The sequence below is a fragment of the Ambystoma mexicanum genome, chromosome 12, assembly GCF_040938575.1.
Source record: "Ambystoma mexicanum isolate Mex_15411 chromosome 12, UKY_AmexF1_1, whole genome shotgun sequence".
Lineage (NCBI taxonomy): Eukaryota > Metazoa > Chordata > Amphibia > Caudata > Ambystomatidae > Ambystoma > Ambystoma mexicanum.
In genome coordinates, this window is record NC_090936.1 from 297,213,028 (window position 1) to 297,235,849 (window position 22,822).

General features: G+C 48.7%; 1 protein-coding gene across 1 annotated transcript in view; it reads left to right on the forward strand.

Annotated features, from left to right (window-relative positions):
• Positions 1-22,822, forward strand: part of ETNK1 (ethanolamine kinase 1) — a 408,601-nt gene that overhangs the window by 224,736 nt on the left and 161,043 nt on the right. The gene's annotated exons all lie outside the window — the stretch shown is intronic.

Below are 22,822 nucleotides of genomic sequence, written 5' to 3' on the forward strand. Positions count from 1 at the left end.
ATTTATAAAGCGCAAAAAACCAGGCCTAGGGGCAACCGGGCGCATACTCTTAAACATGTTACAAAAAGCAGTAGTTACAGAAGTTACTAAAATATACAGCATATATACATGTACCGAAGGGTACCATTAACAGTGTATAATACAGGGACAGAGCAGAGAGAAAATGTATATTCAGTTCTGTACCCCACATGGAGTCTGGACTGTGTCAAGGTCTCATGAGACTTGGGAGAGCAACCATGTTTTAGCATTGTTCTTGAAGGAGTGGAATGATGGTTCAATTCTGATAGGTGTGGGCAAGGTGTTCCAGAGTTTGGAGGCCAGGACGGGGAAGCTTACCCCACCAGCTTTTTGGAGTTTGCATCTAGGCACGATGAGGCTGTGAGTTTGGGCTGCTCTGGTAGGTCGAGTGGAGGTGTGGTGTGAGAAGCGAGTGGACAGGTAAGGTGGGGCGTTGTTGTTCAGACATTTGTGAGTCAAAGCTAGGGTTTTCACGGCAATTCTCTGTTTTACCGGGAGCCAGCGTAAGTCCAATCTGACGGAGGAGATATGAGAGTGTCTCGGGATGTTTAAGGCTGCCCTTAAGGCATTATTTTGTACAGTTTGCAATTTATTAAGATTAGACTGACTGGTCCCTAGGTAGAGAGCACTACAGTAGTCGATTTTGGCCATAACAAGAGTTCTGGCGAGTGTGATACAGTTGGTGGAGTTTAGGAAGGGTCTACAGGCAGTGATAAGTTTGCAGGTATAGGCCGAAGCTGACCTAACTGCATTTATTTGTCTGTTCAGAGAAAGCGAGGAGTCAAGATAGACCCCTAGCGTCTTAGCATCTTTGGAGACTTTAATGTCATTGCCGTCAATAATGAAGGACTTGTAGGTTTGGTCTAGTTTGTTGAGCCGATGATTTGATCCTAAAAGTAAGAGCTCAGTCTTATCATCGTTAAGGCAGAGTTCGTGCTGTGCCATCCAGGCCTGGATGACCGAGTAAACATCGTTAAGGGCTTTGGTGTCAGCTGTGTAGTCTCCTGTGATAGGGATGAGTATCTGGGTGTCGTCCGCGTAGTTAGTGTAGGAGACACCCAGATAGTCAAGCACATCGAAGAGGGGCTTGGTGAATACATTATACAACATAGGTGATACACACGAGCCTTGAGGAACGCCACAGTGAATGGGGGAGGGATCCGCTGAAGCCAGCGGTGAGAAGACCCTCATGGATCTATTCCTCAGGAATGAGTGGATCCAGGCATTGGCAGAGTCGGAGAAGTGGGCTGGGGATTTGAGATGCTGGCAGAGTATTTGGTGGTTGACCAGATCAAAAGCCGCAGAGAGATCGAGGAGAAGGAGAAGAGCTAGCTTCCCATTGTCCTTCAGTGACTCCATCTGAGTTTTCAAGTCGATCAGAGCTGACTCTGTGCCATGTTTAGGGGGGAACCCTGATTGTCTTAAGCCCAGGAGATTGTTTATTTCGAGGTAATCCTGAATCTGCAGGTAGGCTGCGCGGACCAGGATCTCGAGCAGGAATGGGACCATAGTGATAGGTCTGAAGTTAGTTGGGATATTAGGGTCAAGGGAGGGTTTTTTGAGGAGTGGGATAACCCATGCGTCCTTTAGGTTGTCGGACAATACCCGTCTTGAAAGAGGCATTTATGAATGCTGTAATGAACGGGGCTAGCTCATGAGATGCTTCTTTGATAATAGGTGCTGGGCGGGGGTCGCCTTGGCAATTGGAAGGTTTTAAATTGTTTATGATGTGTTCTACTTCGAGAGTAGTGAGTGGGGAGAAGGAGAAAGGTTTATGCGGATAGGTTAAATGTGTATTAAGTGTAGGTGTGGTCGGTGGTTGGTCAAGCTGTAGGGATTTCTGTTTGTCCCTGATTTTAGATTGGAGGGTAGCAATTTTACCCAGGAGTGTTGACTGAATATTGGTGCACCAAGTGTTGTCTTTGGAGCAAGAGTCAGGGGGGGGGGGCTGCAGGTGTCTCGAGTTCCTTAAGGATATTAAAGAGTTCCTTAGTATTGGACTGTGCTGACATAATGCGGTTATTATAAGAATCTTTTTTTGCCTGGAGTACAGCTTCTTTATAGTTAAGGGTGGCTATCAGAAGACTGTCCTTGTGGGCGTCGGAGTGGTGACTTCTCCAGCTGGACGTTATCTTGAGTTTGAAAATCAAAACCCATTCTTTCTCACATCAGTCATACCATTTTATAATTGTAGGGCTATCAGTTGTGAAGGCACCATGAAGTAAGACAGATAACCGATTCACTTTACTAAAATAAAATGGTTTATTTCTTAAATGTCAGGATGGAGTAAGGCGTAACTTGCCCTATGCTAAGGTGGAATTTTCCTACCTAAAGAAACTAAGGATAGCCTGTGTCATTAAGTTCAACTCAAGTCTGGCTTTGTCCAAAACCTATTCTTGCCCTCACAACTAAAGATAGTCAATGTGTAGGGATGTCAGCAACCAAAGACAGTGTTCAAAATAAAGGTCTGAGCTTCTTCCAGCTCTTGGCTTGCGTTTCAGTTCTCCTTCCCCAAGTTTAAACAGTTGCACCAAAAAGACCTTGGGGTACCCTTCCCCATGTTCAACACAGTTCCAAAGTGTTAGGGAGAATTCTCATAAATGTGCTAATTCCTCTCTACCTTAGAGACTTTGCTGTATTTTGAGGACTTGAATTTTTTTTTTTCAAATTTAAGTTTTCAACAATACAGAATAGTTGGATTACTCTTACACACAGGATACTTGCAAATTTGTCTACATTTCAAGTTCGTATCATGTTTCCCTACTACCTGAGCTTCAACCTTTGAACATAATTGTCTAATACATTTTCCCCTTCCGAAATCCCCCCCCCACCCTCTCCCAGAGCAGATTCTCAATTAGGAGTTGTACATTTTGCATTTTTCAGGTGCGTTTGGGTGTTAATGAGAGTAGTAAATCTGCATAGTTATTAATGTTCAGACAGTTTGAGTAGCAATGAGTCAGTAGTTTTGGGGTCATGGGCCACCCAGTGGCATAGCTCAGATCAAGAAGAGTTATAAGTGTGCTTCGCAAGGTTTATCAATTTTCCTGTGGTTAAGGCACCGAAGAGGGTTAATTCAAATATTCCCTTACAAAATCACACCACGTCATTTTCGTTCTGGGCTGCTTTTCCGTGGAGAGCAGCAGTAACTTGCTCGATTGTGTATATGTGGGTCGCCACTGCAATCCACTCCTTCAGGCTAGGGAGTGTGGCCACTTTCCACTTGGTGGCCAAACATGCTCTTGCGGCTAGCAGGAGTGTGGCCGCTATGCCCCTTAGTTTATTCATCTCCCCCTCAGACTGCTCGAGGCCGAATAAGACCAGAAGTGGGGTAGTTTCTCTGGAGATCCCATCAACCCTTTTGATCCAGCTAAGGACTTCGTTCCAGTATGTCTTGGCGCTGAGGCACCCCCACCACATGTTCCAGTAGTCCGCTCGCTCCCCACATTGGCGCCAACAAAGTGAGCTTCCTGTATGGTACATTTTAGATAATCTGAGGGTCGTATTGCCATCTATGGAGGAGCTTAATGGCATGTATTTTGTATTGTGCTGCTATTGATACCTGGGCCCTCCCCTACAGATGGTACCCCAATCGCTTGGGTCTAGTTCTATGCCCAGGTTTCTTTCCCACTTGTGCTTGAAATTACCAGTCAAGCCCCTGCCCACCTCTAATAGTGTTTTATACATGCATGAAATCATGCCCTTTGTCTCAGACATTGTATCTAGAAGCTTCTCAAAGGGGGTGAGCTCTCGTTGGATTCTTCAGCCCATTCTTTCCTCCTGAGGGTAACCTTTAGCTGTAGGAACAGGAATACCGGAATTGGGCGGATCGCTAATGCTTCCTCGAGTTCATTGATCGTAATGTTTGTCCCATTTCTCCATAATTGCCCGACCCTTTCCAGGCACGTGTCAACCATGGTTGGAATCTAGGATGTTCATTGATTTCCTCTCGTTTACCCGGGGACCAAATGTGGCTCAGTGGGGAGGGCCATGTAGTGACTCCCTTCATGCTTGCGCCTTCTCTCCAAATATCCCATATTGTACCTAGTATCGGATGGGTCCATAGCCTGCATGTAATTTTGCGTCTGGGAACCCATAGCCATTCTCCCTGTGTCACCGGGGTCAGATTATGGTGATCTATGTGTACCCATTGTAGTTCTTTCTTTTCTCTCAGGTGGGGGATTAATATCCTCAGTTGTACTGCGTTGTAATATAGTCGCAGGTCGGGGAGACCTACGCCTCCTTTTTCTTTGGGCAGGGTGAGGGTGTCATAAGATATTCTTGTTTTTTTTTCCCTAGCCACAGGAATTTAATTAAAGCTCTTTTTACCACCTTGAAGAATGTGTCTGGGATTATTATGGGGAGCATTTGGAATGGATATAAGCACCTTGGAAGACAGATCATCTAATCGCATTAAGTCTTCTCATCCAGGAGATCGTGAGTTTTTGCCATTTGGTTAAGTCGCTATGGAAGTCTGGCAGGAGTTGGGTGGGGGGGGGGGGGAATTGGCCTCGTGTAAGTGTTCTAATTTTCGAGTGAGGTTTATACCTAGGTATTGGAGGACATTACTTTCCATTACCAGTCCAAGTGTAGAGAGGGTGGAGGTGTCTGCAGGGGTCAGTTTGTTCAGTGTGAATACTATTGATTTTGACTTATTCATTTTGAAGCCCGAGAGGGCACCATATTGCTCAATCAGTAGTATGGCCCTTGATATGGTCGTGAGGGGATTTTTGAACGTGGAGTAGGATATCTGCGGGCTATCTTTTATTCTCTTCCGGCTGTCCGGAGGCCTTCAACTTGGGGATCTGCTCTGAGGACTTAAGCCAGGGGTTCTGCCGATAGGGCAAATGGAATTGCAGAAAGTGGGCAGCCATGCCTCGTTCCTCTGCTTAAGTCAACCCACCTTGAGTATTCAGAATTGATCATTACCGAGGCTTTTGGGGATAATAATAATAATTTGGCATTTATATAGCGCTACGAACCTTCAGGTATCTGAGCACTGCTTATTACCCACGGTGTGTGGTGCTCATTTATCGACCTCGGAAGGATGAAAAGCTGAGTTTGGCCTTGCCGGGATTCGAACGTGCGTTAGCAAGCTCTGCACGGGTGTCAAAGCGAGCGCTCTACTCGCTGTGCCACTTGACCAGCTGTGTATTATACTGCCTTAATTCCTCTACGAAGTGTGGGACCTATTTCGATCTTGGTCACGACTGCTTCCAAAAAGCTCCACTCCATTCTATCAAATGCTTTTTCAGCATCTATGGACAAGAGCGCCAGGCTGTCTGTCGTTTTCTGTGATTCATGAATGAGGTGTAGTGTTTTCTTCATTGTGTCCGTCCGCTCACTGTTGCCCCATTATGAATCCTACTTGATCTGAGTGGATTATGGAGGGCATATGAGTTTCCAACCTGGCTGGTAGGACTCAAGTGTATATCTTCACATCTATATTAAGAAGGGAGATGGGACGGTAGGAGTCGCAGTGCTTGGGATCCTTTCCTTCTTTTGGAATTACAGAGATCAAGGCTTGGGAGACGGAATCGGGGGGGCTAATCCTGTTCGTAGGATGTCATTGAAAAGCTCTACCATAAAGGGAAGGGGGGGGGTTATGAAGGTTTTATAAAACCCTGCAGTGTAGCCATTGTTACCGGGTGCCTTTCCCTGTGGAAGCCGTTTAATCTCTTTCAACTTCATCATGTAAACCATAGATTTGCAGCATCTCTACTACTTCCGCATGGCCTCCGTCTGATAGAGGGTCAGCATTTGGGTTGCCTGCCTGTCTGTCTATGGTGGGATCGGCCCATAGATTGAAGTCTCCTCCCAGGATAGTATGTCCAGCTGCCTCTAGCATTATCTTCGGGACACTGCACTTTAAGAAGCGTTCCTGTCCTGTGTTTGGGGAGTACAACATTGCCAAGATAAGGGTGATATTGTGAATTCTGCCTACTACCAGGATGACCCTCTGCTTCTGGTCGGTCCATGTCTTGGAGACTTAAAGGTTTAGTCCCTTCCTGACCAGTATTTTCTCTGGGGGCCGGAGCCCCAGTATTCAGTGCCCATTCTAGTATGTAAAACTTTCCACTCTTCTCCCTGCATATATTTTGTTTCCTGTAAGAAGAGCACGTCTAGGCACGCTCTCCTGAATTCCCTGCACACTAGGGATCTTTTGTTTGGTGAATTTAAGTCTTTCACATTCAGTGTGCCGATCCAGAGTAGCCCACGTGCATCAACAGAGGGTGGTGTCAACATTGTACTCCCGTTTGTTTATATCGCTCTGCGGAGATCTCATGCACCTACCAACCTTTGCTCTCGTCTATGGCACTCCATGACTCTGCTTGGTTCTTTTCCCCATTCCCCCCCCCTTCCCTTTTGGCATCCGATCCAGCTGGAACATCTTACCCAGCCAGCCTCGGACCACCAGTGTGGGGCATATAACCCACGGTCCAAATTTTAAACATCGCTAATAACTGTGAGCCCCCTTGACCCTTCCCTGCCCCCCCTTCTCATGTGTTCATTTCCAGAAGTCATTTTGTATTCTGCTGTTCATACGTGTGAAGCCCACCTTTCTAGCAATCGCCCAACTGTTAGTGTCATGACTAGGTACAAATATTTTAACTCACCACGTCGATCCTAGACCCAGTGACTATCCGGAAGTCAATAATGGCATCAACAGGATTGTTCATCTGTAGTGTATCGGAGTTGGAGACCTATTTGGGCTCCAACCACCTTCAGGGATTCTTCCTTGTCGGAGCTTCAATATTCTCTGGGGTAGCGCTGTCCTAGACCCCTCCTGTTCGATGGTTACCACTCTTACTGTTCCATTCCCGATTCCCGGTGAGCCGTCTGGGAACCTGCAATTTCCATTGCTGGTCATCGCGGGGTCTGTCATCCGGGTTCCGGTCGTTGGGGAGGTTGCCAACTAGGTCTGCTATGCAGTTCCGTATGTCCTTCTCCGTTTGCAGTCTAACTGTACTTCCTTCATGCGCAAATGTGAGGGAGCAGGGGTATCCCCACCAATATCGAATTCCTTTTTCTTTAAGCCACTTGGTCAGGGATATACATTTCCTCCGCATTGCTATGGTGTGAGCGAGGACTGGTCTTGAAAGACCATCACGTTGGCTGTATAATAAACTATTTGGGGGGGGGTGCTCCTAGCTTTGTCAAGTATCTCGCTCTATCTGAATAATTGTGAAATCTCACAAGTACTGTCCTCGGGCTGCCTGCGGCTCCCCTGGCTCTGTGTATACGTTCTATTTTGGGTTCATCTACTGTGTTGTCTTCAAATAACACTTTGAGGATCGCCTGGAGTGATTTTTTTCAAGTCTTGCTCTGTTTCTCTCTCTTGCTGGTATTCCGAAGATTCTTAGATTGTTACGCCTTTCGTGATTTTCCAAATCATCGATTTTGAATCAACATTCTTCTTCTCTTGTTTTGATATCCGTGAGCCTCTGATCTATTTGGGATTCAAGTGTGTCTAGTGAAGTTAGTGTCCACTTCTTCAAGTCAGCAAACGCAGCCCACAGTAAATGCACACAACAGTAGTTAAAAGTAAACCACTGCCACCAGCCATTCATCGAGAAAAGGGTAACATAGAAATGTTACATGAGAAGCTAGACAAAGGGGATACGAAGTAACCCCTCCAGTACCCTGTTGAGATAGTGTGTGCTGGGTCTAGAAAGTTATAAATGTAAGTAAAGTCAATTTCACTTTACTGCTCTTGGAAACAGTAGTTTAGCCAAGAGAGGGTATTTAAATCTTTTGGGAAATCTGGAAGACTTCCATGTGCTACTGCACTGAAGGTGCTGTGTGACACAATGTGAAAGATGATGCCTATGGAGTTTGTCGAACTCCACAACCAAAAGAAACAGTTTAAAATCACATTAATATACATGAGAGAGTGGGGGGAAAAAAGCGTCTCACTCTCTCCAGGTTAAAAATTCAAGTGCTCAAAATCCAGCAAAGTTGCTGGAGGTCCATAAGGCAGAGCGGAATTGGCACATTTCTGAGAATTCTCCCTAACAATAATTGTGTCAATACTTGCATTATTCTGAAACCTCTTTTTTTCTTTGACACCCCTCTCAAAAATATTCTAAATGCAACAGTGATATATTAATGTCCCCAGCACCCTAACTATTGAAGTCACCCGAGGGTGTAGGTAGTGTCTGTGGGCTATCCCAAAAGGGTACTTACTGATTTAGAAAACTAAGTGTGTATTTTGAAGTGTAGTTGTGTGTTGATTTATAATGCCCGCTTCTGAAGAAGTGTTACTCTACCTGACTGTTAAACAAATTAATAATTATTTAATCAAGAAACCTTCTGTCTAGAGTTTATTTGAATACTTGTCACTGTGAATCTCTGAGTAACTACCCTAAAGCTCACATTGACCCCTGAACACGCTACCAACCTGTGTAGTACAAGACTTGTACCAAAGGTTGGGTTCCTATTGTCAGGGTTGTTGTAGTGCACCCAAAGGGTACTGCATACAATCTTGCCTAACACAAACTGAGGCCCCAGGGTTCCTTTCTCCAAGTTTAACACAATTCACAAAGTCTCAGGGTTTCCTTCTCCAAGAAGGCAGCTTTTCTAGCTTCAAAAACAGTCCGTTCAATTATCTGGACTTTCCATAGGTACGTCTAACCAACTTGGTAACCTTTCAGGTTTCTCAACAGTTAACATAATTTCTCCTTTCTGTAATCACTTTAACACTTGTTAGATATAACAGCTTTAGGAGCTTGACTTTTTTTGGTTCACTCCAAGTAAGGTTGACTCGGTCTAGGCGCATTTGTCTGACCACACGATCCTCCCATTACAGGTCACGCAAATGATAACCCATGGCATTTTGTGATGTTCAGTGTTTCTCAGTGGACTTCCTTGCCAGCTCAGGCCTCCTCTCTGAACCTTGTTTTAGTCCACTTTGTTTTATACCTCTCCTTGGCAGTCTCTTGAATCTGGCACAGCTTGACCTTCACACTGTGCTTTTCACTTGGCTCATACTTTCACATTGCCAATCAATTTTTATTACTGATTCTCACTGTGTGTTCAGACATGCACGTTACTTTTGATTTGTGCTGTATTTTTCATGTACTTTACATATCTTCGCTATTTGCAGCTAGTTCTGTATTCATTAATCTTCTATTTGGTCTCCAGACCCATTCATTACATGTTTTCAGCCCCTGGAGCGCTCCGACGTGAGTGTTCCCTCTGTCACTCACCGGTCTGCGGCCGCTCTCCCGGGGCCTTCGGTTTCTCCACTGTTTTTCTTTCTCCCTTCACTTGTCAGAAGCTCCGGCTAGCAGCACGCTCTACCTCCGAAACCTGCTGCTGCGGTCTGAGACGCCGTGGACTTTTCTGTGTCCCACAGCTCCATCTGTGGACACATGCCACAGGGTTCTGCAGGGTTCTCTGTCCTCTGGTTGTCCGTTCTGGCCTCCGCGTCCTCCTGGCTCTTCTGCAGGGCTCGGCGTCCTTTTCACAGGCCCCTCTCCAGCCTGCTCCATGTCGGGTTGCCGCGTCCTTGTTCTAAGGCGGGTTTCCTCTTTCCTCTCGCCTCTCTCTCTCCTTTTATGCACCTGTAGCCTATCAATTGGCTGCTGGCGCAAGTCCTTTGCCTGACCATAGCTGGTTTTATTAGTGGGACTTGACTGACCATTGAAGTGATGCTTTGCAGTCCTCTTATTCGTCTCAGTACCAAAATGGTGTGCACCAATGGAAGTGTGCATTACTCCCAGCTGCTTCTTCCTCGTCCAAATCTTAAAGGAATATGAATGTTGGACAGTTGGTGTGTGTGAAAGAGGTGCAGATAACCTACCAAGGCAGACGGGGGGGGGGGGGGGGGACGGGGGGGAGAGGTTGCATTCTGACAAGGGAAAGGGGATACCATGCCTCACCTGAAGACATCCTCTCCCTGCGGTCCCTCCACCCAGGTGATAAGCAATGACCTTCCTCTGGCCACCGGAAAAGAGGATCCAAGGGGAGTAGATGGGAGGATACCCTGAGGTTCCTCACGCAGTGGATACCATTGATTCTGTGCTGTGGTAAATTAGTGTATTATTAGATGGCAAATAAGACTAAAATAACTTTGCAAAGCATATACCTGTAAATGCAAACTGGGGAAGTAGCACTCATGTTACGTCTTTGTAAATGTAAATTCAGAAGTGCCCTATTTTACCTATTAATGATATGTTATTTCTGCTTGTGATCTGCTTAGAATCACATGCTGTACATGGACAATGCACCAGACATCACAGCACATAGACCTGTTTGACTTTCTGTAGAGCCTATGCAATTTAACAGGCACTTCATCCAAAAAGGAGCTCCCTTATCAACGCAGACTACACTACAGCCATGTTTTACATAAACATACAGGGTGGAGCACCTTCGAAACATCACCTCTCACCCAGCAGATATGGTAGATGTGCTTAAGCAGACACATTTTCATTCAGGCACACCATGTGCGAGGAGTTCACAATTGCCTTGCAACTTAAGCAGGGTGTTTGTCAAAGAACATGAATGGGAACTCGATGCAAACCTACTGTTAGTGAGAATGTTCAGTTTCTGGGCTAATTCCCCTCAACCTGATACCCTCAGCACTTTTGCTGGATTCTGGACTTTTTTGATTTTAATCTCCTGAGTGAGTGGAACTTTTTCTGTGGCTGGGATTTTTATTTCTATTATTTTATGGAGTCTGGTAAACTCCATATGTTTAATACAGCCATCTGCTTTTTGGTTTGTGACATCCAGCACTGTCACTGTGGAGGCCTGTGGACGTTTCTTTGTTTAAATACCTTTTCTTCTGAGAACTACAGTTCATTAATCCCTTCTGAGTTTTCACTATGTCCCCCCCCCCGCATTGACAACATCGCAAATAATATTTCGAATGGCATGTCCTCCCCCGCATTCCTCATTTTTGATATTAAAGTGTGCTTGCTTCAGAGGTTTTTTCATAGCGTCGTGCAGGGTCGAATCTTGGTCCTCGACTGCCTCCGTAGCGTCCTTTGTGACGTTGACGCTGATATATATTGGCAAGCGCGCTGACCGTAACCTCAGTACTGTTTTTTTTTTCCTGCATTGCTGTATGCTTTGGAGTTACTCGCCTCAGCGATTAAACTACTTTTACTTTGAGAATGCCCTCCTCACTGAAGACTGGCTTCAAGCAGTTTTCCGACTGTGGGGCCAAGATGTCGATTACAGACCTGCACCATGTTTGCCTGTGGTGCTTGGGTTCGGCCCACAAGGTCGATGACTATGACTCGTGTCAGTTGATGATGGTTAAGGCCTAAAGGGAAAGGAAGGGGAAATATGATGCAGGTACGCCCTCCAGCAAATCCCCAGCCCTTACTCCTTCAAAGAGGAAACTTCCTCTGACTCGAGAGATGTTTCTCATGTTAAAAAAAACATTCAACACATAGACGTTCGAGGGCCGGTTCACAACGCACATCATCCTCTTCCCATAAAAAGGGTAAGACACAGCGTCGCAGGCCCTCGTTGTCGTCTTCATCTTCCTCTACTGAAAAAAGTTAGTTGCCCAAAAAAGAACTGACTCGAATTTCTGCTTGAGACATTTCTAAAAGACACGCTCCGCTGAGTGGTCCTCTAAAGGAGTCGGAGAAAAAGTGGCCACCCCTCAGCGTCTATTGAGACCGGTACAGAGTCCCCGGTGTACCCTTCTTGTGCGCTTAAGAGCGGTTCCTCGACATAAATCGAAGGAATCTTCCTCAACGCACAAGAAAAAGCCAGTGTCTGTTACCTCGAAACATTAACGGCATCAAAGCCTTCTTCGAAGGAATCAAAATGTTCATGTTTCACATGAACCTTCGAGGCATGTAATTAATATTGAGCTTTCGAAGCAACATAAGGTGTTCGACGCATTCGTCAACAGTTTTGAATAAAACATTGACGCCTTCGACCTCATTGGATCATTCTTCGCTCTCAAAGATTGAAAAATCTATTCCTGAGCCTAAATTGTTCCAACCCATTCCAGGACCTGATTTCTTTAGGCAGCTGGGCTCTATCTCAGAAGATTATTAGGAGGAAGAGGGATCAGCCCCCTTTTTAGGAATGAATATGGAAACCTAAATGTTCCAGAAGAATTAATTTGAGTTGAGTCCAAGATGCAGAATCTTGTGGATGCATTAAAGGAAACCAGTAGTGGGGGAAAACCTTGCCAGAAACAGAATTTGGTAATGCTGTTACAGCTTTATGCTTTTATAAAGCTGGTTATACTCAACCTTCTTACAGCATTGTTATTGGTAAAGTAGCTGAATATCTGGGATGTTCCAGACCTGAGGCCATTGTGGAAACTGATTATCTCAATGACATCTTTGACAGTGGACCAATTAGGGAAGCTGTGTTACCATTCCATGCAGCCCTGAGAGTAAGGGTAATGGTTGGAACCATATTCTATTACATCTGTTAATAGGTTATTGCCAAGGAAATACAAGACTGCTTCCGTAGATCCTGTTTCTGAATATGCACCCAACGCCTGAAAGTTTAGTGGTTCAAGCAGCAACAAGCATCTTCAAAGGCTGCTGCCTTTCCTTCTGCTCCAGCAGATAAGGAATATTGGAGGATTGACTCTTGGGGTAAAAGTATTTATTGCGGGAAGTTTGGCATTAAAATCTGCCAATGCAACCAGTGCATTAGCGAAATACACACACCCTTTGGGGTGTAGCTGCTTTAGCAGAATACATTCCAGAGTGAGAAGGGTTTTTAAGACTATACAAGATGGCAATGATGCCATGAGGCAATCTCTACAGTCCTAGTTTAGATACAGTGGACTCGACCAGTAGAGCCATGGCTGCCACCACAGTACTCCCGCCACATGTCCTGGCTGAGAAAATCTGGATTTTCAGCAGACGTCCAGGCACGTCTACTAGACATGCTGTCTGACGGTTTTCTTTTTGGGGAGAAGGCCGATGGCAGTTTAGAAAAACTGCAAGCTTCTAGCGCTGCGGCAAAATCTTTAGGGGCGGCGAGGAGACAACCTCAATCTGCAGGTCAAGGATGGAGAGGTCATTCGTTTCTATTCCTCCATATCTAGAGGAAGAGGTCAGTTTTCACAAAGAGGTCAAAGAAGACCCTATCCTGGAAAGGTAGAGGAAGGAAGGACTCCCTGTTCAGCCCCCGCGGAGTTCCCCTCGGCTGCAGGTGGAACAGCAAAATGACTCCTAAACTCCACAAAACTGTGGTAGGGGACAGACTGTCTTACCATGTCCAGAGTTGGCGAAGCAGAACTACGGATGCATGGGTCCTACAAACAGTAGCAGACAGGTACTGCCTACCTTTCCTGAAAAGACCTCCTTATCCCCCCCCCCCCCCAGAACAAAATCAACCTTGGTTCCAGATCAGCTCCTCCAACAGGAGATTTTTACCCTTTCGGAGAAAAGTGCGATAGAATTGGTACCTGTAGCAGAGAAGACCCAAGGTTGATACACTCCTTACTTTCTAATCCCAAAGAAGCACAGTGGAGTGCGACCCATCTTGAATTTGAGATGCTTGAACTAGTTCCTCAGGAAGGACCAGTTCAAGATAGTAACTCCTTTGCAGATCCTTCAGGCCATTCAACTCCAGGATTGGTTGGTGTCATTGGACATCCAGGATGCTTACTTTCATGTGCCAATACATTGGAAGCACAGAAAGTACCTGAAGTTCGTGGTCGGCAGTTCTCATGATCAGCTTTTAGTTCTGCCATTCGGGCTCACCTCTGCCCCAAGGGTTTTCACCAAAATGATGGCTGTGGTGGCAGCAAGTCTGAGGGGAGGAGTGGGGGGGGGATTCACATCTACTCATACCTGGCTGATTCGAGCGGTTTTTCCGAACAGTGTCCGGATCATCTGTCGGACCTGCCGCCTCCTTCACGAGCTGGGCTTTTCCCTGAACTTCAAGAAGTCCCATTTGACACCCTCTCAGAAGCTTCAATTTATTGGAACAATCCTGGATTCAGCCCCGGGAAAAGCTTTGCCACCCGAGTAAAGGGATCAACATCTTTTGCAGATGGTCCAAAAATGTCAGCGTGTCAAACGTCTTCTGATCTACGACTTCCTAAGGTTGCTGGTCTCATGGCATCCTGCATTTTTCTGGTGTCAGAAGCCAGTCTGAGACTGAGATCCCTTTAGTCCGCTCTCGGGTCCCAGTAGTCTCAATTCTCTGGCAGAATGACTGACCACCTTCAGGTCCTGACAAAGGTCGCCCAGGATCTCCTATCGTTGGCCGGCGAGAAAATGCGATGAGGAGAACCATTTTAGCAAATATGAACAGAGACAACAGTTGTGACAGACGCCTCCCTCTCAGGATGGGGAGCGCACATGAGAGCTTTCAATAAGCGGACACTGGTCTCAGTCGGAGTCCAGAATCCAAATCAACCCTTTGGAGCTGATGACAATCAGACTAGTGCTGATATCCTTCCTGCCCTCAATACGGGGGAAGAGTCCTGATAATGACGCACAACACCATGGCCATGCATTACCTCAACAATAAAGTGGGTGTATGGTCACTGCCCCTGTGCAGAGAGGTAATGCAGCTCTGGTTCTTGGCACTAAGAGAAGGAAGTTCATCTAGCCATAGAAAAGAACACAGCGGCAGACGCTCTGAGCAGTCGGAGCACGATTTCCCACAAGTGGGAACTAGCTCAGGAAATTCTTCAAGAGATCTTCGCCCTTTGGGGAACCCCTCAATTGGATCTATTCGCGACCAGTGTCAACCGAAAGCCCGAGCTGTTCTGCTCCTGGGAATTGCTCCAAAGAGGAGCTCTAGGAGAAGCGTTCGTAGTGGACTGGGAATTTCTACTCCTGTATGGGTTTCCACCAGTCCCCATCATTCCTCACGTAATACGGAGGTTGAGTAAGTTTGGGAAAAAGCCATGATCCTCTTGGGCCCGGATTGGGCCATCGGAACGTTGTACCCAGACCTTCTGGAAATGGCCATCTGCCCATTCGTCTTCCCCAAAGAGAGGACCTACTCTCGCAAGAGGGAGGTCACATTCTTCACCCAGAGATCAGGACTCTCAACCCTCACGCCTGGTATCTGAAAGGGTGAGATATAAAGATTGGGAGACGTAATGGAATTGTTGCTTTCGGCGAGAAGACCAGTAACTAAATGCCTGTACCGCTGCTGTTTGAATAGATTGTTAGTGCATAACTGAGTATTATTCATTGGCTTGCAAGGATTAACCTGAAGGTCTGAGCACATTCTACTGGAGGAGTGACTGCTTCATTGGTTCTTGAAAGAAGTGTACCAGTGAGAGACGTTTGCAGCGCGGCAACATTGCTGTCCCTGTATACATTTAGTATATTGTACTGTGTAGATTCTTTTTCAGGAGAGGAAGCCACATTTTGCAAAGCTGTCCCCATAACATTAACAAATAAAGTAAATTCGAGGGGATTGGGTCCTCCGACGTATTCCATATCTATGACATGTAATCACCACAGCTGTGCTGCTTCGGAAACTTTTTTCTGCGTCCTGCGTCGATGGCATCGATGCGCCGTCGTCGAGGACCTCCTCCGACGTCATCCGATGTGATAAGTAGGACGCACGACGCCCGTAGCCTCAGTTCCGTTTTTTCCGCTAACGTGTTGCTTCGTGATTCTCGGTTCACGCCTCAACTCTTTAGAGTTCTGTTCTTCTCGGTTCTTCGAACCTGTTCCTTTTGTGAAATTCCTTCGTGTGAAGATGTCTTCTACTTCGTCTTCGACCCCGCGTCCGGGTTTCAAGAAGTGCGGGGAGTGTGGGTCCAAGATGTCGGGGACGGACTCGCACGACGCCTGCCGCTGGTGCCTCGGGGAGGCCCACGACACGGATGACTGTATCGACTGCCAGTCGCTCACGTCCAAAGCCTTACGCGAACGTAAGAAGTTGTTGTCGGTAGGTCGGGTGTCCAAGCCCAGGAAGTCGAAGTCTGCGGGGCTTTCGACGGATGATTCGAGGGGTGACTCTCCGCGTCATCGTCGGAAGTCTCGTGGGTCTCCTTCTAGGAGTCGGTTTAGCCACTCCTCAGCCTCTTCGAGGCATCTCGGAAGCGCCGACACCGATCGTCTTCCAGGTCCTCTTCGGAGGACTCTGCCCGGCACGTCGCTTACCCCACCAGCCGTGCGACGCCGGAGGAATGGGCTTCCTTCGGGAAGAAAATGCTGGCGATTCTTGAGTCGCAGGGTACTAAGCCGTCCGCGCCCCCGAGTGGGGTCGATCGTGAGAGGTCGAGAGACACCGCTCGCAAGAGTGGTCGGCACGAGTCACGGGAGAGAGGTCCCGCTCGGACAAGGAGACTCTTTCTCGACGTACCCGTTCCAGGTCCCGGTCCTCGACTCGTTCGAGACCGCATGCACCTGTGAGGTCTTCGAGGAAGACATCGACGTCTGGGGCGTCGACAGGCTTTCTCGAGGCTCCGGCTCAGAGGAAGTCGTCGAAGCCGTCGATGCTCAGGTCGTCGAGGGACACGCTCGGGGCTCCGGCTTCGAGGGCTGTGTCGACGCTGCCGATGCTGGAGGCGCTGCATCTGACGTCGACGCTGATTTCCTCGACGCCGATCCTCTCGGCACCGATGCCGGTTCTCTCCACGCCGGCGCCGATTCGCTCGACGCCATCGACGCCTTTCGTGTCGGAGGTACCCCGTGGCACGGGAGAACCCCCTAGGAAGGCTCTGGTTAAGAGCAAGCACTCTCGGGTGCCTTCTTTTCGCCACCTGGACTATATTTCAGAGGCGGATGAGGATTCTGATGGCCTGGTTCCTAGTCAGGTTCCAGATGAAATTGTCTCGGGCCATAGTCAGTTTGACGATTTGAGACAGTCACTGCATGATGCCAGTGGACTGGACACCTCTCCGGAGGTGGAGTTTTGTAGGCCTGAGCCTGGCTCTCATGCCGATTCCTCGTACCGGCGCCTTATGGCTAGGGTTTCTGAGTACTTGGGATGGTCTGCTCCCCCAGGGGAGTTTGTGCAGGATGATCTGACGGACATCCTTGATGTTGGTCCCCCAACTGATCCGGTACTGCCGTTCCATATGGCTTTACAGAGAAGGGTGGCGGCGGCTTGGACTGCTCCGGAGAGTCTCCCGGCGGTGGGCAGATCCTTGTCGCAAAAATACCGTCCAGCCAGTAGCGACCCCTGCTACTTGACCAGGCACCCTACTCCGGAGAGTTTGGTGGTGCAGGCGGCCCCGGCAAAGCAGGCGTCATACCCTACCATCCCTCCTGATAGGGACGACAAACGTTTTGATGGCTGGGCGAAGAAAGTGTTTTCTTCTGGTGGTATGGCGCTTCAGGCGGCCAACTCCATTTGTGCCTTGTCTCGTTTCACACACACTCTGTGGAACTGTGTTGCGTTAGCGGCTGAACATATTCCCGAAGGGGACGAACGGGATGGTTTCCTTGCTATGGTCCAGGATGGTAAGGATGCCATGTGAGTCCGTTCAGTCGGGTTTGGACTTAGCTGAATGCATCAGTAGGTCCATGGCGGCGAGCACCGTGATACGCAGGTTTGCGTGGTTGCGGAAGTCGGGGTTTGATCCTGATGTGCAGTCTCGGCTCCTCAACATGCCCTTTGACGGTGAACACCTTTTTGGCAGCAAGGCTGACGAGAACCTTGAGAGGTTGCAGACCTCGAAAGCTGCAGCGAAGTTGTTGGGCGCTGCAGTTCGCCAACCTCTGCCTTTTCGTCCTAGGGGACAGCAATGGAGGGGTGGTTCCTTTCGCTATTACTCGTCCTTCAGTAAAGCGAGAGGAGCTGGCAGTCAAAGAGGCCAACGCAGGGGTACCAGAGGTGGACGAAAGGGTACCCTTGGTGCCAAGGCCGCTCGGGCAGTTGCCTCTTTGCCCTCAGGTAACGCCGCGCCCGCTCCCACTCAGTCATGAGGCCATGTCCCATGGTTCGCCGGTTGGGGGAAGGCTGGCGCAGCATCTTGTAGAGTGGCAAGCCATTACTTCAGATGTGTGGGTTCTGGAGATCATAACCCACGGCTACTGTCTTCCCTTTCGGCACAGGCCTCGCGACAATCCACCGGGGAACCTCTCTTTGCAGAGTCCGGATCCGCTCCTTGCGCAGGAAATTCAGGCCCTGCTGGAGAAAGGCGCCATAGAACTGGTGCCTGTAGCGGAGAGGAACAAGGGATGGTATTCCCCTTATTTTTTGATTTCGAAGAAAGACGGGGGATTGAGACCCATCATGGACTTGCACGGTTTGAACAAACTCCTCAGGAAGGACAAGTTCAAGATGGTTACTCTCAAGTCCTCCAGGCCCTTCAGCTTCAGGACTGGTTGCTGTCACTCGACCTCAAGGATGCTTACTTCCATGTGCCGATCCATCCCAAGCACAAGAAGTACCTGAGGTTCGCGGTTGGCAACTCGCACTTTCAGTTTGGGTCCTGCCGTTCGGATTGACCTCCGCCCGAGGGTTTTCACCAAGCTCGTGGTGGTGGTGGCAGCGCATCTCAGGCAAGGGGGGATTCACGTCTACCCCTACCTGGACGATTGGTTGATCAGGGGGAGCTCTCCCGAGCAAGTCCTGGATCATCTGTCCGTCACCTGCCACTCCCTTCACAGGCTGGGCTTCTCCCTCAATTTAAAGAAGTCCCATTTGACGCCAACACAGCGGCTCCAGTACATCGGAGCAGTGCTCGACACTTCCCTGGGGCAGTGTTTTCCTCCCCAGGTGAGGGCTCTTCACATTCAGCAGATGGTGCACAAGTTTCAGCATGCCCAGACGCTCCCAGCGTTCGAGTTCTTGAGGCTGCTCGGCCTCATGGCATCCTGCATTCTTCTGGTGCCAGAGGCTCGCCTGCGGATGAGATCTTTGCAGTGGGCGCTCAAGACGCAATGGTCGCAGTCCTCCGGCAGGATGTTGGACCCGGTTCAGGTGCCGCCCTCGGTCGCCCGGGACCTTCGGTGGTGGGCCGTCGAAGGCAACTTGATGAAGGGGGCTCCTTTTTGGCTTCCCTGGCCGGAGGTGACGATCGTGACGGATGCATCCCTCACGGGTTGGGGAGCTCATGCCAACGGGCTGACAGTCAGCGGTCGTTGGTCTCCGTCGGAGTCCAGACTCCATATCAATCTGTTGGAGCTGAGGGCCGTCAGGCTAGCCCTGAAGGCTTTTCTGCCGACTGTGCGAGGAAAGAGTGTCCTGATCCTGATGGACAACACAGTGGCCATGCACTACCTCAACAAAAAGGGGGGGGGGTAGGGTCTCTTCCTCTGTGCAGGGAGGAGATGCAGCTGGAGTTCTGGGCCATCCAGCAGGATGTTTCGATCTCGGCAGTTCATCTGGCCGGAGACGAAAACGTGACGGCGGACGCTCTGAGCAGGCAGAGCACGATCTCTCACGAGTGGGAGTTGGCTCAGGAGATTCTCCTGGAGATCTTCGCCCTTTGGGGGACCCCTCAAGTGGATCTCTTCGCCTCCAGTGTCAACCGGAAGTGTGAAAGGTTTTGCTCGAGGGAATTTCCTCCAAAAGGAGCCTTAGGAGACGCGTTTGTGGTGGAGTGGTCGTTCCCTCTGCTGTACGCGTTTCCTCCAGTCCCCGTCATCCCGCAAGTGCTGCGGAGGTTACGGAAGTTCGGTTCCCGGATGATCCTCATTGCTCCGGCGTGGGCTCGGAGGACGTGGTACCCGGACCTTCTCGACTTGTCCATCTGCCCTCCGCGTCGTCTTCCCTACCGAGACGATCTGCTCTCACGGGAGCGGGGTCAGGTTCTCCATCCAGAGGTCAGATCCCTCAACCTTCACGCTTGGCTTCTGAAAGGTTGAGGTATAAGGATTGGGACCTCCCTGAAGACGTGATGGAGGTGTTGCTTTCGGCCCGAAGGCCAGCAACAAAGTCTCTGTACCGTTGCCGTTGGCGTAAGTTCTGCGACTGGTGCCAAGTTCAGAATGTGGATCTTTTTGCATGTGACATCCCCATGGTTCTGTCCTTTTTACTTTCTTTGGCCCACAGGGGCTTGCAAGTGGGTACCATTAAAGGTTACCTGGCGGCGCTGTCCATCTTTAAGCGCTCGTCTGAAGAGTGTTCTTACTTTAAAATCCCTTTAATTTCACAGTTTCTGAAAGGGCTCACTAATGTGTTCCCTCCGTCACCTTTCCTGGTGCCCGGTTGGGATTTAAACCTTGTTCTTAAGTTTCTTATGGGTGCTCCGTTTGAGCCTTTACATTCTTGCCCTTTGAGGCTGTTAACTCTGAAAACTGTGTTTTTAGTTGCGGTTACTTCCGCTCGCAGAGTGAGTGAGTTACAGTCACTTTCAGTTAAGCCACCCTTCACTGTATTTCACAAGGACAGGGTTGTCCTTAGAGTTCGTCCTTCTTTTCTTCCGAAGGTAGTGATGGAATTTCATTTGGCCCAGAAGGTTGTTCTTCCGGCATTCTATCCTCCTCCGCATCCTGGTAAGGAAGAGGAGAGGCTCCATAGGCTTGATCCTAGGAGAGCTTTAAGCTTTTATGTTTCACGCATGTCCCGGGTCAGAGTGGACGATCAACTCTTTATTGGTTACGCTGCAAAGCGTTTAGGGCAAGCTGTGACGAAACAGACTTTGTCTCGCTGGATTATTTTGGCCATTCTCGGAGTGCTACCGCTTGGCGGGTAAGGACCCACCGGCTGGCTTGCGGGCCCATTCTACCAGGGGTATGACTGCATCTACTGCCCTGCAGAGGGGTGTTCCTATTTGCAACATCTGTGATGCAGCCACCTGGGCTTCAATACATACATTTGTACGTCACTATTCCCTTGATTCCATCCGAGCACAGGATCTGGCCTTTGGCAAGGCGGTCCTTTGCTCTGCTATTTGATTGGCTATTCTAAATTTTGATTCTAAATTCTTTCCCTCCTCCTTGCTCTGGTACTGCTTTGGGAGTCTGTCATAGATATGGAATATGTCGGAGGACCCAATCCCCTCGAAGAACAAGTTACTTTCTTACCTGGTAACGTTCTTTCGATGGGATGGTCCGACGACGTATTCCATATCGCTCCCGCCCTGCCTTCCCCGCTGCAGAATTTCTTTGCGATTGCAGCTTACGTTCCGCAAGGCTTTGTGTCTGACTGGCAGTTGGCTAGTGTCACACGTTCTGGGGGAAAAAACTACAACTGAGGCTACGGGCGTTGTGCGTCCTACTCATCACATCGGATGACGTCGGACGTCGGAGGAGGTCCTCGACGACGGCGCATCGACGTCATCGACGCAGGACGCAGACGCCGAAAAAAGTTTCCGAAGCAGCACAGCTGTGGTGATTACATGTCATAGATATGGAATACGTTGTCGGACCATCCCATCGAAAGAACGTTACCAGGTAAGAAAGTAACTTGTTCTTCTTAGCACCCTCCACCAAACTCAAACTGCTTTGTGAGTATATCAAAGTTGAGGAATACATAGGAGGGCACAATCCATTCGAAGAACAAGTTACTTACCACTGATAACGTTCTTTCGACTAGATGGTCCTCTTACGTATTCCTCATCGCCCTTCCATCCCCTCTTGCCTGGAATTTCCGTGTCTTACACCTTAATTTCTCGCAAAGTCAAGACACAGCATGCTACTTAAGGAGGGCAAAAACTAAAAACAGAGGTAACGGTCAGCGCGCATGCCAGTATAGATCAGCGTTGATGTCGTGTCATATTTTCCAGAGTAATCTTCAAGCAGACCTGAATATCAAAGCTGAGGAATACGTGGGAGGAACATGCAGTCGAAAGAAATTTACCAGGGCTAAGTAACTTGTTCTTCTCGGCTCCTCTCTCCAACACAAACATGCCAACAATCTCCCTGGTTTGTCTCCCTCCGCTTGCTCCCTCTGCGTAGATTTCTCATATTCCAGTCTACCCTACCTTTACCATTCAGCAATACATTTTTGGCATAGCTCAGTCAGCCCCGCAGACCCTTCGCCTCCCTCATCTCCAGCGCCCTCCGCTGCTGCAATAGCTTTCTCGGTTTGAGTTAAGGTCTGCAATATTTCCTTCCAGAGGCCGCCCATCTTCAAAATTTCCGCCCCTCGGATGACTGTCTTAAATGATTCCCATAAGGTGCCGGGGCCCTCAACACTTCGCATGTTAGTATCAAAATATTCCACTATCCTGTACTCTAAATAACAGGTAAAAGCGTCATCCTTCAGGGCCTCTGCCCTCAGTTGCCAAGTAGGGATCGGGGGTTTGGGCAAGGTTCCCAGCTACGTTGTAATTAGCAGGGCGTGGTCGGAGAGGACCTTTTCTTTGTACTCTGCAGCCACAGACGCTCCGTCTCCCTCCCAGTGAAGACTTACTCAATGCGCATGTATACGTCCTGCACAGCTGAAAAATGGGAATAGCCCCTCTTAATGAACCTCCATCCAAATATCCGCCAACCCCAAATGCTGCAACAGGGAACCCAGGGGCTTAGCCGGTGGTGCCGGCTTACAATATTTCATATCTGATCTGTCCAATGTAGGGTTGAGAGTGCAATTGAAGTAACCCCCCCGCCCCGAACCATGTGGCACGCCAGTACATGGGAGTTGTGTGTACAAAGATCGGTGAGAACACTGACATCGTGGTTAGGGGCATACGTGTTCACAAAACCTACTTCTCTATTTTCCCGTATTCCATACACCAAGACCATTCTGCCCTCATCATCCCCCTTAGTCTCAAGCGACTGGAAAGGACTGTTGTCGCCACCCATGTAAGAACTGCCCTGGCATATGCTGAGAATGTGGAACCAAACAGTTTCCCACTCCATTTCCTTGCCATCATTGCCTGCCTATCCACTGTGAGGTGTCTCCTGTAGTAATGCCACCTGTATTCCCACTCTCATTAATTATGCATGTACCCACAGCCTTTTAATTTAAGTGTTGAGGTCTAACACTTTAAGTGTTAAGC